This window comes from Scyliorhinus torazame, chromosome 2, assembly GCF_047496885.1.
Source record: "Scyliorhinus torazame isolate Kashiwa2021f chromosome 2, sScyTor2.1, whole genome shotgun sequence".
Taxonomy (NCBI): Eukaryota; Metazoa; Chordata; class Chondrichthyes; order Carcharhiniformes; family Scyliorhinidae; genus Scyliorhinus; species Scyliorhinus torazame.
The window spans coordinates 98,960,070-98,977,834 of NC_092708.1; the positions used below are offsets into that span (position 1 = coordinate 98,960,070).

The window sequence follows — 17,765 nt, forward strand, 5'->3', positions numbered from 1 at the left end:
GTTAATGTAAGCCTACTTGTGACACTAATAAAGATTATTATTAAGTTAAGACTTGGGTCTATATCATTCTGGTAAACAAAGCTGCACTCCCTGGACCTCCACTGGATCTAGCTTTTCAACATCTAGAAAATATTATCACTTTTAGATCCCAAGTGGATAACCTCGTATATGCATACACCAAAGCCAGTTTGCCCATTCACTGAATTATTAATATCTCTGTAATTTCATGCTTCCATCCACACTTCTTATAATCCTGCCTCTCTTTGTGTTATTACCTAATTTGGTTGTGTGGCTTTTTTATTCCATCATACAAGTTAATAAGTTATTATCCCTGTAGGGACTGAAAATTTTAAAAGTGTTGAACTTCCCAAACAACCAATGGAAACAAATCAGTGGTGAAAATTTCACCTTTTTTTTAGATTTTTACTCTAACAAACAAACTCAAATCAACAGAGAACAAATGTTAATTATCAGCCACCTGATATACCAAACTAAAGGAAAAGGTAAGTTTTGCATTCAGTAACTTGCACAACCGAAATAAATCTTTCCACTTTTGCACAATGCCACACTTCAGGCTGATTTTTATAAAAATGTGTTTGTTCGTGGGATGTGGCTATCACTAGTTGAGACTTAGATCCTCTGGTCCCATGTGGGACAGTGGGCAGCTAGACTCCACTACTGTCCCCAGTCCATCGCAATCTCTTTCACTGTAGCCTAGGTGGTCTTCCTCTCTTGAAGGTCCTCTATGGCTGGCCCAGTTGTCGTCTTCCATCTGGTGGAGTTCATTCTACTGCCACTCAGTACATCCCAGAGGTGAAATACATGTCCCACCATCCTCAGTCATCTCTCTGTCATGGTGTTTCACAAATGCTTCTGACCAATCTTCCCTAGCATTTCATCATCAATGATGCTGTATCTCCATGGATTTTATGTAGGCAGTGCTGGTGAAAGACGTCCAACATGCATGATATCTTTGTTGCTATTTTCCATGTCTTGCTGGCACAGATTGGCACTTCTGTGAACCAGTGTCACAGCTTCATGGCAGTGTTGGTGGCTTCCCAGACAAAGCTATTTTGATTCTTGTGTGGATTCTTGGGTGACATTGATCTCTATGTCACCCTCCCTGGCTGTTGCTTCTTTGGTAGGAGAAGTGGTCAACATTCTCAATATTGTGATGGGAAGATCTTATTGTCATCCAGTTGTCAATGTCTTGGTCTTGTTGCAGCTGATGTGTAGAACAACCTTCATGCTGCTACTCACAAGACTGGTGGACATGTCTTTGTGTGCACGCGATTCTTTAGCTAGCAAGGCAATGTCATCTTCAAAATCAAGGTGCGTCAACCGGTAGTGTTGCCACAGGATGCCAAATACTGCAACTACCATTGCTTTCTTTGTGATGAAATCAATAGCCATGAAGAAAAGGAATGGGTAGGTTATGTAGCCTTGCCATACTCTTGTGATGATGTTTAGGGGGTCCTATCACAGCAGCTGGAGTTGCATTTATTATCCAAGCCTAATTGCCTTTAGGAATGTCATGGTAAGCAGCCTTCTTGAACCGCTGTGGTCAATGTGGTGCAGATACACCCAGAATGCTGCTGGGAAGGGAGTACCAGGATTTTGATCTTGTGACAGTAAAAGAATGACAACATTGTTGCAAGTCAGGATGGGGAACTTATAGGTGGTGGTGTTCCTAAGCATTTGCTGATCGTGTCCGTCTAGGTGATTGAAGTCATGGGTTTGGAAGGTGCTGTTGAAGGAACTTTGGTGAGTTGTTGCAGTGTATCTTGTACTCTGCTGCCACTGTGTGTCAGTGGTGGAAGGAATGAAAGTTTATATTCATGATTGGGTGCTGATGAAGTGGCTACTTTGTCCTGGATGGTGTTAAGCTTCTTGATTGGTGGGAGCCATGCTCATCTCCAGGCAAGTGGAGAGTATTCCATCACACTCCTGATTTGTGCTTTATTAGATGGTGGATAGGCTTTGAGGAGTCAGGACGTGAGTTACTCACTACAGAATTCCCAGAAGAGCTGAAACCATTTTTGGTGCTGTTACTGTTACTGCCTATCTAAGTCCTCTTGAGAAGGTGGTGGTGAGCTGACGTTTTCAACTACTGCAGTCAGTATCAGGCAGGGAATTCCAGGATTTTGACTCTGGTGAAGAAATTATATATTTCCAGTCAGGAAGGTCGGGACCTTGCAGATAATTGATTTTCTGTGCACCTGTTCCCCTTGTCCTTTTGGTGGTTGCGGTTTTGGAAGATGCTATCGAAGGAATGTTGGCAAATTGCTATTATGCATCTTGTAAGTGGTACACACTGAAGCCTCGGTGAGCTGGTGGTGGAATGAGTGAACGATGAAGGTGATGGATAGGATGCCAGTGAAGCAGGCTGCTTTGGCCTCAAGTGTTGTTGGAGCTGCACTCATCCATGCAAGTGAGGAACATTTCATTACACTCCTGGCTAGTGTGCCTTGCAGATGGTGGACAAACTTTGGGAAGTCAGGCAGTGAGTTACACATCATAGAAATCCTTGTCTCTGACCTGATCTTGGGCTGGTCCAATCAAGTTTCTGGTCAATGGTAATCCCCAGGATTTTGATAGTGAGGGATCCAGCAATGCTAATGCCGTTGAATGTAAAAGGAAGGGTTTAGATTCCCTCTTGTTGGAGATGGCTGGTGCCTAGCACTTGTGCGGTGTAACTGTTGTTTGCCACTTATCCCAATGTTGTCCATCTCTTGCTGCATGTGGATCGAAGAAACTGAATTGAACTGAACACTGTAATCATTAGCAACATTCTAACCTCTGACCTTATGAAAGGTTGCTTCTGAAACAGTTGAAGATGGTTGGGCAGGAAACACTGCTGAGAAACACCTGCAGAAATGTCCAAGGGTTGAGTTGAATTGATCTTGAATGACCACAACGATCTTCCTTTGTGAAAGTGGCGAGTTTTCTCCTCAATTCCCATTCATTTCTTTTTTTATGCCACACTTATGGCTCCCTTAATGTTAAGGGCAGTCACAGTCACCTCACCTATGAGCCAAGACTATAATTAATTCAAGAGTTGAGTGTTCTGATAGAATCCAAACTGAGCATGGGTGAACAGGTTACTGGTGTATAAATGCTGCTTGATAGCACTAATGCTGACACCTTCTATCACTTTGCTCGTAATTGAGAGTAGTCTGATGGGGTGGTAATGGGCAAGATTAGATTTGTCCTGCGTTTTGTGGACAGAATATACCTGGGCAAGTTTACTCTTTGTTGGGTAGGTGCCAGTGATGCAGCTGTACTGGAAGAGCTTGGCTAAGAATGTGGCTAATTCTGGAGCACAAGTCGTCAGCACTACAGCTGAGGTGTTGCCAGGCCCATATCCTTTGCAGTCTCCATTGTGCTTAGTCATTTCTTGATATGGTGTTTGTTGCCGACTCTGTACGTGAGCAGTTCCATTTCTCCAACCGTCTGTTTTCATTTTAATCCCAACTTCTATTCCAGTCCTACATAACCCTTCCCTCAGACATATTGAGAATTTTACTAGCACCGTTACTTGCTGAGGAGAAAGTGTTCATGAACTTTACGCTGGTGTTAGTTTAATTGTCTATCACCATTCACAACCGGATGTGGCAGTATTGCTGAGCCTTGATGTGATCAGTTGGTTGGAGGATCACTTAGCTCTGTGCTGCTGCTTTGGCTGTTGTAGTTTGAATGTAGCATCACCAGGTTGGCATCTCATTTTTAGGTTTGCCTGTGCTGGTCCTGGCATGCTTTCCTGCACTCACTATTGAATCGGGCTTCTTCCTTTTGCTTGATGGTAATGCTAGAATGAAGGGTACGCAGTGGCATGAAGTTACAAATTATGCTGGAGTGCAATTCTTCTACTGCTGATGACACATAGCATTTTCTGGATGGCCAACTTTGAGCTTCTAAATCTGTTCTGAATGTTTCCTACTTGGCATGGCTGCACAACACGATCGAGGATGTCCTCTGTGCAAATACGGGACTTTCTATCCACAAGAACTGTGCAGTGATCACCCCAACTGATCCTGTCATGGATAGATTCATGTGTGACAGGTTAGTGAGGATAAGGTCAAGTAGGTTTTTTTCCCCATGATGTTGGTTCTCTTGCAACCTACCTTGGGTTCAATTTGGCTGATATGTTCTTCAGATTTGATCAGACATGGTGCTAAGAGACACTCTTTTAACTTACATTGTTCTAAGGTTGCTGCGGCACGTAAACCAGCTTTTAAGCCTTTGCTTGACTTTTTCGTAACAGTTTTGTGCAACTGAATAGCTTACTAAGTTACTTCACAGGGCAGTTAAGAGTCAAACACATTGCTTTGCCTCTGGAGTCACATTTAGGTCATGATGTCCCGTTTCCTGCCCTCAAGATTATTAGTAAGCTAGGAGGATTTTTATGCCATCTTGCAGTTTCATGATCACCATTACAGAGGCTGGCCTTTTCTATATTCTAGCTTTATTTAATTATTTGAATTAAAATGCCTCCATTGCTGTAGTGGGATTTGAATTTGCATCTCCAAAGCATTAGTGCAGATCCCTGGAATTCTATTTGAGTAACGCAGCTACAATGTACCGTGCCTCTAACCCAGGTTTGCTTTGTAGCTATTTGTAAAGATTTGACTTAAAGCCAAAAACTATACATTTTGATAGCACAGCTACAGAATGGAAGTTGACACTGAGTTCCTATGATTTAAGTTCATTTCCAAGTATGAAAGTTATTGCTTACATGTAATATTGAGAAAATTGCCTATATTATTTTTTTTAAATGTACTTTATTCCAAACATGTGTTAAAAACAAAAACAGCAACATATACAAACGCACTCCACAAACTCAGTCCATAATTTGTACTTTTTTCCCCCTCCCAGTGACAAACAGTTTGTCAAACATCGCCATGAACAACCTCCACTTCATGTCAAAATCCACTGCTGACCCCCTCAACTCAAACTTAATCTTTTCCAACTGGAGAAAGTCATACAAGTTCCCCAGCCAATCCACCACCTTGCCCACGCAACCACCCGTATATATCCCCAATCCTATCCATCCTCAACTCAACAAGGAGCAGCAGTTGCTCCAATAAAAGTGTATTCTGGCAACCTGGGAAACACCCTCCGCTATTTTTGCGCAAAGTCCCAAACCTACATATATATCTAAATTCACTCTCCCCTGTGGTAACTCAAACCTCTCCCACAACTCATCCAGACCTACAAACTTCCCTTCCGAGTACGAGTTCCTCACACTCTACCTACCTCCACTTCTCATACATCCCATTAACCTTCCCAGACTTAAACCTATGATTCCCACACAGTGGTGTCAACAGCGAAATCCCCTCTAACTTTTAAAAAATAAATTTAGAGTACTCAATTTTTTTTTTCCAATTAAGGGGCAATTTAGCATAGTCAATCCACCTAACCTGCACATCTTTGGGTTGTGGGGGTGAAACCCACACAGACATGGTGAGAATGTGCCAACTCCACACGGACAGTGACCCAGGGCCGGGATTCAAACCCGTGTCCTCAGCGCCTTAGTCCCAATGCCCTCTAACTTAATGTGCCTCCTCAGCTGATTCCACGCCCTCTTTATCCTCTGCACCTTCCCTGCCCGTATAAACTCCAAAATCACTGTCTTCAACTTTCGGAAGAAGGCCTTGGGGAGAAAAATCGGGAAGGTCTTGAAAACAAACAGAAACCGTGACAGCACATTCAGGTCTACCACCTGCACCCTCCTTGCCAAGGTCAGGTGTAATGAATCCCATCTCCTAAATTCCCCCCTAATCTCCTCCATCAATGGTGTCAAATTCCACCTGTACATCGTAGCTCATTTCCTGAATCCCCAAATACATGAACATTTCCCTAGCTACCTTGAACAGCAACACCTCCAAATTGGCCCCCCCGCCCCATTCACTGGAAACACCTCACTCTTCCCGACATTTAACTTGTACCCAGAGAGGCCCCAAATCTCTCCAATATTCTCATGATCCTACCCTTACATTCCAGCAGGTCTGACACAAACAACAGCAAGTCGTACGCATACAATGGCAACCGGTGCTCCTTCCTCCCCCTAAGGACTCTTGCCAAGGACTCGACGCGAATAACAACGGCGAAAGCAGACACCCCTGTCTCATTCCCCTATGCAGTCCAAAACTCTTGTGAACTCATCTCATTTGTACGTACACTTGCCACCGGGGTTACATCCAACAGAGGCACCCACACCACAAACTTCGGGCCAAAGCCAAACCTACCCAAAATTTCGAATAAATACCTCCACTCCACCCACCACTTCACCCAATCAAAAACCTTCTTTGCATCCATAGAAACCATAACCTCCGGCAACCGGCCCTCCTGACGGAATCAGAACCACATTCAACAGCCTCCTTATGTTGCTAGAGAGCTGCTTTACAAAATATGTTTGATCCTCCATGATCACCCCGGCACACATCGATGCCAGGGTCAACGTCTCTGGCAACTCCCTCTTCTCCAACGTCTCACTATACATCCCCAATAAAAACAGACTATCTGGTCATCCAGCGCGCCTCTTCGTCAGCTCCATGCCAATGTCCTGGTATATTCGGACATAATTACCCTTCCATTCGCAGTCTCGTCCCTCCCTGGCGCACCTCAGGACCTTCTCCTACTCCACAAACTTGTGCAACAGCACAATCACCACCTTTTGTTATTTTAGTAAACGTGCCTGGTTATAATGAAGTATTCCGAGTAAATGTAAGCGGAGGTGTTTTCCATTATACAAAGTGGATTGGCCATCTTCAAGTCACACAAAGTAAGTAGTGATTTTAAGGCAGTGGTATTTCACTTGGGAAGCGGGCAATGATAATTTTTAATTGTTTAAAAATAAGCATCCGTTGTTAATTATTTTTGGATTTCTTCTAGGTGAAACCGCCACCTATATATAAGGTGACCATCCTGCAGTCCAAATGAGAGCTGACTATTCAATTGAGATTGGTATGAGGTGCGTTAAACTACACTGAGACTTGAGCCTTTTGAAAAGTGGTGAGTTTCTGAATTTTTAAATATTCTTTCATGGAATATGAATGTCATTGGCAAGGCCAGCATATGTTGCCCATCCCTAATTGCCATTAAGAAGAAGGCAATGAACCACCTTCTTGAACCATGGCAGTCCATCTGGTATAGGTACACGCCCAGTGTTTTTTGGAAGGGTGTTCCAGGGTTTTGACCCAGTGACAATGAAGGAATGGTGATTGTAATCCCAAGTCAGGATGGTGTATTGCCTGGAGGGAACTTGAAGGTGGTGGTGTTCTTATGTGTCGGTTCTTTTGTTCTTCTAGGTGATCGAGAATGTGGATTTGGAAGGTGTTGTGGAAGGAGGGTTGAAAATTTATGCGTACATTTTGTATATGGTGCATGCTGTGTGCCGGCTTTGGAGGGAGTAAATGTTTAATGTGGTGGATTGGGTGCTGATCAAGCAGGCTACTTTGTCCTGGACGATGCCAAGCCACTTTAGTGTTATTGCAGCTGCACTCATCAGGCAAATGGAGAGTATTCCATCACACTCCTGGACAGGCTTTGGGGAGTCAGGTAAAGTTACTTACTGCAGAATTTCCAGCTTCTGACCTGCTCTTGTAGTCACAGTATTTATATATAGTTGGCCCAGTTCAATTTTTGGTCAATGGTAAATCCCAAGTTATTGATGGTAGGGTATTCAACGATGGCAACGTCATTGAATGTCAAAGGGAGGTAGTTAGATTCTCTCATGTTGGAGGTGGTGAGTGCCTGGCACTTGTGTAGCACAAATATTACTTTTGACTTGTCGGCTCAAGACTGAATGTTGTCCAAGTCTTTATGCAGGTGGGCAAGGATTGCTCCAACATTTGAAGAGTTGCCAATGGTGCTTAACACTATGCATTCATCAGCAAACATTCCCACTTCTGACATGATGGAGAGGAGAATATTGATGAAGTAGCTGAAGATGGTCGGGCCAGAACTCTACCTTGTGGAACTCCTGATGAGATGTCTTGGGACTGACATGTTTGGCTACCAACAGCTATAACCATCTTTCTTTCTGTTAAGTATGAGTACAATCTGTGGATAGTTTCTCCCAGTTGCTCATTTACTTATTTTTATTGGGGCCCCTTGATATAATTTTTTTGTCAAATGCTTTGATGTCTAGAAAAGTCACTCTACCTCACCTCTTCATGCACCTCTTTGTGCATGTTTTGAAGAAGGCTGTAATGGAGCCTGGAGCAGGGTGGCCCCGGCAGAATCCAAACAAGAGTGTTGGTGAGCAGGTTATTGTAGTGCAAGTGCCACTTGATGACACTTTCCATACTTTTGTTGATCATTGAGAATAGACTGATATGGTAATTGGCCAGATCAGATTTATCTTGACTTTTGTCAACAGGACATAGTAGGAAGTTCTCTATATGTCGGGTAGATGCCGGTATTGCAGCTGTATTAAAGGAGCCTTGCATAAGGGTCATTCCAGTTCTGGAGCACAAGTTTTCAGTACTACCTCCTGATGTTTTCTGTGCCCTTTGGCCATTGCTACATACAGTGCCTTCAGCATTTCTTGTTATTAGGTGGAGTTAATTGAATAGGCTCAAGTCTGGCATCTGTGACACAGGGCGCATCAGTCATGGGCCAAGATGAATCATCCATTTGGCACTTCTGGCTGAATATGGTTGTAAATGCTTCAGCATTATCTTTTGCACTGACTTGCTGAACCCTCTCCCACCAAATCTTTGAGAATGAGGATATTTGCAGAGATAGCTCTGCTGCTATTGTTGATGGTCTAGTTTTGAGCTGCCAAATCTGTTCTGAATCTACCCATTTAGCACTGTGATTTATGCGACCCAACACTATGGACAATGTCCTCAGTGTGAAGATGTCGTCCTTGTCTCCACAAGGACTGTGTGATGGTCTCTTCCCCCCCCAATACTATTTTGGGAAAATATTTACCTGCAACAGGTAACGGATGAGGTCAAGTAGATCTTTTCTTGTTGGTTCCCTCATCTGAACCCAGAGATGGTGATGGAGGAACTTGGGATATTGGCTGGAAGGAATGATTTGGTTAGTATGACTGTCAGACTTTTGCTTGACTAGCCTGTGGGACTGCTTTCCTAATTTTGGCACAAGCCCCCAATAAGGAGGACTTTGCAGGTTTGACTGGGCAGGGTGTACTTTTGTTGTTTCCTGGTTGAGTGCCTGTTTTTATCTTTCAATTTTTCTCCAGTGGTTTGGTGAGTGGCTTGCTAGGTCACTGCTGGGTGCAGTTAAGAGTCAGCCACATTGCTGTGGATCTATGTAGGCAGATTCCCTTTTCTAAAGGGCATTAATGAATAAGGTGCGTTTGTATAACAATCTGGTAGTTTCATAATCACCATTACTGACTAGCTTTTAAATGTCAGATTTATTAATTAACAGAATTTAAATTCCACCTGCGATTTGAACTTGTGTTAATAATAATAATCTTTTAATAATAATCTTTTTTGTCAGAAGTAGGCTTACACTAACACTGCATTGAGGTTACTGTGAAAAGCTCCTAGTCGCCACATTCCGGCGCCTGTTCGGTTTCACGGAGGGAGAATTCAGAATGTTCAAATTACCTAGCTTTCGGGACTTGTGGCAGGAAACCCATGCAGACACGGGGAGAACATGCAGACTCCACACAGACAGTGACCCAAGCCGGGAATCGAACCAGGGACCCTGGAGCTGTGAAGCAAGAGTGCTACCCACTGTGGAAACCTGCTTCCCTAGTGTATTAATGGTTCAACCTGGGCAAATGTCCTTAAGATCATTTTAAATATTTGGTAAATCTGTTTGACATACCGACTAAAAACTTGTATTTGAGTGTTATTGATTGTTCTTTTAAGTTGACTAATGGACAACTGAACTTGAGATAAAATCAAACATTCATTCTGTATGTGTTTACAGCACAGGAAAGGCTCTTCGGCCCATTGCGCCTGCACCAAACTAGTCTAATCCGATTTTCCAGCACTTGACCCATAGCCTTGTACGCCTTGGCATTGCAAGTGCACATCTAAATACTTCTTAAATGTTATGGGGGTCTCTGCCTCCACCACCCTTTCAGGCAGCGAGTTCCAGGCTCCCACCACCCTCTGAGTGAAAATGTTTTTCCTCACATCTCCTCTAAACCTCCTGCTTACTTTAAACCTCTGCCCCCTATTCATTGATTCCTCCATCCAGGGGAAATGTTTTGTCTACTCCAATCTATGCCCCATATAATTCTATACATATTAATCATGTCCCCTTTCAGTCTCCTCTGCTTCAAGGAAATCAACCCCAGCCTATCCAATATCTCTTAATAAACTAAAACTCTCCAGCCCAGGCAACATCCTGGTAAATCTCCTCTGCACCCTTTCCAGTGCTATCACATCCCTCTTCTAATGTGGATTCTAAAACTGCACGCAATATTCTAGCCGTGACCTAACCAATTTTCCAGCGTAACCTCTCTGCTCTTAAACTCTATGCCTGTGCTAATAAAGGCAAGTATACCAAATGCCGCCTTAACCACTGTATCCATTGCTACCTTTTAAAAAATATATATATATTTTTATTAAGGTTTTTTAACAACACAATTTTTTCCCCTTACAAACAATAACCCCCCCCCCCCCCCTCCCCCCCCCCGGTAACAAAATAATGCAAATTCTCCCTGAGCAAGATATATACAAGGCAAGATGGTATATTTGCATAGCTTTATACACTGGCTCTTGGTCGCGCGTACTGTTTCCCCCCACCCTCCATGCTATCTCCCGCTCGTCCATCCCCTCAGACAGTCTCTCGTCTTCCCCCCCCCCCAGGGTTGCTGCTGCTGCTGATCGACCTTCTTCTAAAGCTCCGCGAGATAATCTAGGAACGGTTGCCACCGCCTGTAAAACCCCTGTGCAGACCCTCTCAAAGCAAACTTAATTCTCTCCAATTTTATGAACCCCGCCATGTCATTAATCCAGGCCTCCAGGCTAGGGGGCTTCGCCTCCATCCACAATAGCAAGACCCTTCGCCGGGCTACTAGGGACGCAAAGGCCAGAATTCCGGCCTCTTTCGCCTCCTGCACTCCCGGCTCATCCACTACTCCAAATATTGCTAGCCCCCAGCTTGGCTTGACCCGGACTTTCACCACCTGGGATATTACTCCCGCCACTCCTCTCCAGAACCCCTCCAATGCCGGGCATGACCAAAACATATGGACATGGTTCGCCGGGCTCCCTGAACATCTTTCACATCTATCCTCTACCCCAAAGAACCTACTTAGCCTCGCCCTCGTCAAATGCGCTCTGTGAACCACCTTAAATTGTATCAGACTGAGCCTGGCACACGAGGAAGAGGTATTAACCCTACCCAGGGCGTCGGCCCATAGCCCTTCCTCAATCTCCTCCCCCAGCTCCTCCTCCCATTTACCTTTCAGTTCTTCTACTAGCGCTTCCCCCTCTTCTTTCATCTCTTGGTATATTTCCGATACCTTGCCCTCCCCGACCCATACCCCCGAGATCACCTTATCTTGAACTTCTTGTGCCGGGAGCAACGGAAATTCCCTCACCTGTCGCCTCACAAAAGCCCTCACCTGCATATATCTAAATGCATTTCCCGGGGGTAACTCAAATTTCTCCTCCAGTGCCCCTAGACTCGCAAATGTCCCGTCAATGAACAGGTCCCCCATTCTTCTTATCCCCGCCCGATGCCAGCCATGGAATCCCCCGTCCAACTTCCCCGGGACAAACCGGTGGTTACCCCTGATCGGGGACCACACCGATGCTCCCATTGCACCCCTGTATCTTCTCCACTGGCCCCAGATCTTTAGTGTTGCCGCCACACCGGTCTTGTGGTGTATTTTGTCGGCGAGAGCGGCAGCGGTGCCGTTACCAACGCCCCCAGGCTCGTTCCTTTACAGAACGCCATCTCCATCCTCTTCCATGCCGCCCCCTCTCCCTCCATAACCCACTTACGGATCATCGCCATATTTGCTGCCCAGTAGTAACTCTCTAGGGTTCAACCGTCCTCGGTCCCTGCTGAGTTCCAAGAACCCTCTCCTAACCCTCGGGGTCTTATTTGCCCACACGTACCCCATAATACTCCTACCTACTCTCTTGAAAAAGCCCTTGGTGATCACGATGGGGAGGCACTGAAACACGAACAAAAACCTCGGAAGGACCACCATTTTGACCGACTGCACCCTACCCGCCAACGAGAGCGGGAGCATGTACCATCTTTTAAAATCCTCCTCCATTTGCTCCACCACCCTCGTCAAATTCAGTTTATGTAGGGCCCCCCAACTTCTGGCTATCTGGATCCCCAGATACCGAAAACTTCTCTCCGCCCTCCTCAGCGGCAGGTCCCCTATCCCTCTTTCTTGGTCCCCTGCCTGTAATACAAAAAGCTCACTCTTCTCTTCACTCTTCTCTACATTAAGCTTGTAGCCCGAAAACTCTCCAAACTCCTTCAGAGTCTGCATGACCTCCACCATCCCCTCCATTGGGTCCGCCACGTATAGCAGCAGGTCATCCGCATATAGCGATACCCGATGCTCCTCTCCCCGCGGACTATCCCCCTCCATTTCTGAGACTCCCTAAGTGATATGGCCAAGGGTTCGATCGCCAATGCAAACAACAGGGGGGACAGGGGGCTCCCCTGTCTCGTCCCTCGGTACAGCCGAAAGTACTCTGACCTCCGCCGGTTTGTCACTACGCTCGCCACCGGGGCGCTGTAAAGAAGCTTAACCCACCTAATAAACCCTCCCCCGAACCCAAACCTGCGCAATACCTCCCAGAGGTACTCCCACTCTACTCGGTCAAAGGCTTTTTCCACGTCCATAGCTGCCACTATCTCCGCCTCTCCCTCCTCCGATGTCATCGTTATCACGTTTAAGAGCCGCCGCACATTGGTATTTAACTGCCTGCCCTTTACGAATCCCGTTTGGTCCTCGTGAATCACCCCGGGACACAGTCCTCAATCCTAGTGGCCAGTACCTTCGCCAATAGCTTAGCATCCACATTGAGGAGCGAAATCGGCCTGTACAATCCACATTGCAGTGGATCCTTGTCTCGCTTTAGGATCAGGGAGATTGTCGCCTCCGACATTGTCTGGGGCAGGGTTCCCTCCTCTCTTGCCTCGTTGAAGGTCCTCACTAGTAGTGGGGCCAACAGGTCTACGTACCTTCTGTAGAATTCCACCGGGAACCCGTCCGGCCCCGGGGCCTTCCCCGCCTGCATGCTCCCCAAACCCTTACTCAACTCCTCCAGCCCAATTGGTGCCCCCAAACCAACCGCCTCCTGCTCCTCCACCCTCGGGAACCCCAGCTGGTCCAGGAATCGCCTCATCTCTCTTCCCCCCCCCCCCCAGGGGCTGGGATCGGTACAGCTCTTCATAAAAGTCCTTAAATACCTTATTTATTCTCGTTGCACTTCGAACCGTGGCTCCCCTTCCATCTTTGATTTCCCCCTATTTCCCTCGCTGCCGCCCTCTTACGGAGCTGGTGCGCCAGCATCCGACTAGCCTTTTCCCCGTACTCGTAAGTCGCCCCTTGCGCCTTCCTCCACTGTGCCTTGCCCGTGGTCAGCAGGTCAAACTCCGTCTGGAGCCGTCGCCTTTCCCCAAGTAATCTTTCCTCCGGGGCCTCTGCGTATCTCCTGTCCACCCGCAAGGTCTCCCCCACTCACCTCTCCCTTTCCATTCCCTCTATCTTCTCCCTATGAGCCCTGATGGAGATCAGCTCTCCCCTGATCACCGCCTTCAACGCCTCCCATACCACCCCCACTCGCACCTCCCCGTTGTCGTTGGCCTCCAAGTACCTTTCAACACACCCCCTCACCTTCCCACACACCACCTCATCGGCCAGCAGTCCCACATCCAGCCGCCACAGCGGGCGTTGGTCCCTCTCCTCTCCCAGCTCCAGTTCCACCCAGTGCGGGGCATGGCCCGAAACGGCTATGGCCGAATACTCCACCCCCCCCCCACTCTCGGGATGAGCGCCCTGCCCAGAACAGAGAAATCTATCCGGGAGTAAGCCTTATGCACGTGGGAGAAAAAAGAAAATTCCCTGGCCTGCGGTCTTGCAAACCTCCATGGGTCCACTCCCCCCATCTGATCCAGAAACCCCCTAAGTACCTTGGCCGCCGCCGGCCTCCTTCCCGTCCTTGATCTGGAGCGGTCCAGTGCTGGGTCCAGCACCGTATTGAAGTCCCCTCCCATTATTAGTCCTCCTATCTCCAGGTCCGGAATGCGCCCCAACATGCGCTTCATTAATCCAGCATCATCCCAGTTCGGGGCGTATACATTTACCAACACCACCCACGTCCCTTGCAACCTACTGCTCACCATCACATATCTCCCTCCATTATCCACTACGATAGTCTTGACCTCAAATGACACATGCTTTCCCACCAGAATTGCCACCCCTCTATTTTTTGCGTCCAATCCCGAGTGAAATACCTGTCCTACCCATTCCTTTCTTAACCTGACCTGGTCCGCCACCTTCAGGTGTGTCTCTTGGAGCATTGCCACATCTGCCTTCAGTCCCTTCAAGTGCGCGAACACTCGAACCCGCTTCACAGGCTCATTCAGGCCCCTCACGTTCCACGTTATCAGCCGGATTGGAAGGACTCTCACCCCCCCCCCCCCCTGCCGACTATCCATCTCCTTTTCTGGGCCAGTCCCTTGTCCGCGTCTCCCTCACTCTCCAGTCCCCCAGCTGGGGGACCCCCGTCCCAGCCACCTCTTCTGTGTCCCGTTCTCTTTCGGCCAGTGCAGCAGCAACCCTTCCCACCCACCTCCCTCCTCTTCTCCCCCCGCCCGCTAGATCCCCGTCTAGCTTTTTTGCTCCCCCCATATCCCTCCCGTAAGTCAGCTGACACCTGCTGACCCCGGCTTCCCCCGCCATCCCTTTAACCCCCCCGTGTGGGACTCTCCCAATCAATGTACATTCCTTTGTCCCCTTCCCGCCCTTTTTATTTATTTTTTTTGCCACGCGCGGGAAAAACCCCGCGCTTCCCAAAGCCTGCCCCGCCCCCCATGGCGCTGCTCCTGTCATGGCCTTGTCCCTCTCCCCCAGCCCATATATCCTTTCCTGCGCGTGGTTGACCCCCTATGTACAACAAACATCATACTTCACCCCTCAAACACCCCCCTCCCACACAAACCCTCAATTAGAGTCCAATTCTTCAGCTAATATAAAGGTCCACGCCTCTTCGGGCGTTTCGAAGTAGTGGTGTTGGCCATTATGTGTAACCCACAGTCGCGCTGGCTGCAGCATTCCAAATTTCACCCCTTTCCGGTGCAGCACCGCTTTGGCCCGGTTGAAACCCGCTCTCCGCTTAGCGACCTCCGCGCTCCAGTCTGGGTATATTCTGATCTCCGCATTGTCCCACTTGCTGCTCCGTTCCTTCTTGGCCCATTTCAGGACCCTCTCTCTGTCCGTAAACTGGTGAAATCTCACCACCATCGCCCTTGGCGGCTCTTTTGCATTGGGCTTCCTCGCTAGCACTCGGTGCGCCCCATCCAGCTCCAGCAATCTCGGGGGGGCCTCCACACCCATCAGCGTCCCAATCATTGTGCCCACATATGCCGCGGCATCGGCCCCCTCCATTCCTTCTGGGAGACCCAGGATCCTCAAGTTGTTTCTCCTTGATCTGTTCTCCAGGTCTTCGAGTCTTCCCGCCCACGTCCTGTGCAGCGCCTCGTGCCGCTCCACTCTCTCCGCCAGGCCCACGAGCTCGTCGCCGTTCTCACTCACTTTTTCCTGGATCTCCTGCATCTTCACCTCTTGGGCTTTCTGGGTTGCTCCAAGTTTTTCCACCATTGCCAGTATAGGCGCCACCATCTCCTTACGCAGCTCCTCGAAGCAGCACTTGATGAACTCTTTCATCTCCTCTCTGTCCATGGGCGCCGCCATTTTGTTTTTTTCTTCTTTCTTCTCCCGCTGCTCCAGGGCCGCTTTCCTTGCCATTTCACTGCAGGTCCGGTCCATGCAGGGCTGTAGGGGGCTTCCTCCGTTCTTCCCCACGGGTTTTTTTTTTTTTACAGGTCCGTTGGGGCTCCGTTAGCGGGCCCAAAAGTCCGTTTCTGCAGGAGCTGCCGACTCGCGCGGCTTAGCTCCGCATCGCTGCGACCCGGAAGTCATCCATTGCTACCTTAAGGGACCAGTGTATATGCATGCCAAAGTCCTCTGAGCTTTGGTGTTTCCCAGGTATCTGCCGTTTACCATATATTCCTTTGCCTTGTTTGTCCTGCCCAAGTGCATCACCTCACACTTATCTGTGTATGTGTATGCACATTAAAATCTGCTCATTCTGAGCATAAAGAGTACCTATTGAAGGTGTTTCTACTTTCATCAAAGGAATGTAAAGCTGCAGGGGAAATTGTATGTAGTTGAGCATAGGAGTTAATTCAAAGGACCCTAGGTGTGAAATGGAAGCATGGTTGACATTCAGATATTTGGGCAGATTTTTGCTGCATCAATTTCAAACCACTAGATGGAGAGTTTCATAGTAGTAGTAGTAGCAGTTAAGAAATGGTTCAGTGATATTTTCTAAGGATGGATGAACTCTGAATCATTTAAGTTCATGTTGGGCATCTGCACAACACTGGAAAAACTATGTACCAAAACATGCAGAGTAGTTTTCTGCTGAGTTTCTAGTTACAGCATCTTCTGTGTTGTGCATCTCAAATGTTCAAGAACGTCAATCAGTGAGAAATCCGATAACTCCAGTGATCTGAGCTACCAGTATTCAAAAATATTGACAGATAGGGGCTGGATGCTGCCGCGTATGTGGAGGGTATGTTTCAGAAGCTGCTGGGAACGAGGTGTTCCCTCGCCCGCCGGTGGTGGACAGAGCACACAGAGTGCAGGTGAGGCATCCGCGACAAGGGGGTCCCGCACGAGCGATGGTGGTCCGGTTCCACAGGTACCTGGACAAGGAGCGGGTTCTGCAATGGGCTAAAAGCATGAAAAAGAAACCGAGACCACGGCAGAATATTCATTTTGATAGCTAAAGACACTGGAAGGTTATCCCACCTTTGCAGATCAGACTTGACCTTCATTACCAGACTCGAATAGTTCAATTTATGAAGCTTGGGCAAGTCTCTGGCAACTTTGACAACAGATACCTGAAGCTTGATCTGGCAAGGCGAAACGGAAGCACCCCCAGGTTGGCTCCCTGGGGTCTAACCATGGGGTTAGATCATGGGTGGACTCTTTTCCAGATTTAATTTGTATCCCAAAAAAGAGCCAAAGATCTTCGGTAGCCCCATTACATCACCCATAGTGGGTACTGGGTCCGTCACATAAAGTAGTAAGCTGTCATAGAATTTACATTGCAGAAGGAGGCCATTCGGCCCATCGAGTTTGCACCAGCTCTTGGAAAGAGCACCCTAATTAACCCTATACCTCCACCCTATCCCCGTAACCCTGCAACCCCATCTACCCTAAGGGCAATTTAGCATGGCCAATCCACCTAACCTGCACATCTTTGGACTGTGGGAGGAAACCGGAACACCCAGAGGAAACGCACGCAGACACGGGGAGAATGTGTAGACTCCGCACAGACAGTGACCCAAGTGGGAATCGAACCTGGGACCCTGGCGCTGTGGAGCAATAGTGCTCACCACTATGCTACTGTGCTGTCACGTATAGGAATACCCTGTACTCCAACCCCCCCAACTATCCCTTTCCACTTTCCCGAAGCCCTTAACGCCATAGCCAGGGGCTCAATTGCTAATATGAATAAGAGGGGAGACATCAGACACCCCTGTCTCGTTCCGCTACCCAATTG

General features: G+C 47.7%; 1 protein-coding gene across 6 annotated transcripts in view; it reads left to right on the top strand.

Moving 5' to 3' along the window:
• The window catches only part of baz2ba (bromodomain adjacent to zinc finger domain, 2Ba), a 603,362-nt gene that overhangs the window by 105,012 nt on the left and 480,585 nt on the right, over positions 1-17,765 (top strand). For 5 of the 6 annotated variants that reach the window (XM_072474620.1, XM_072474664.1, XM_072474673.1 and 2 more), the window contains exon 2: positions 6,895-7,014. The exons of the other annotated variant lie outside the window; for it this stretch is intronic. The gene's annotated coding sequence lies outside the window, so the exon portion shown is untranslated. The remainder of the gene's footprint in view (positions 1-6,894; positions 7,015-17,765) is intronic. 6 annotated transcript variants of the gene reach the window in all.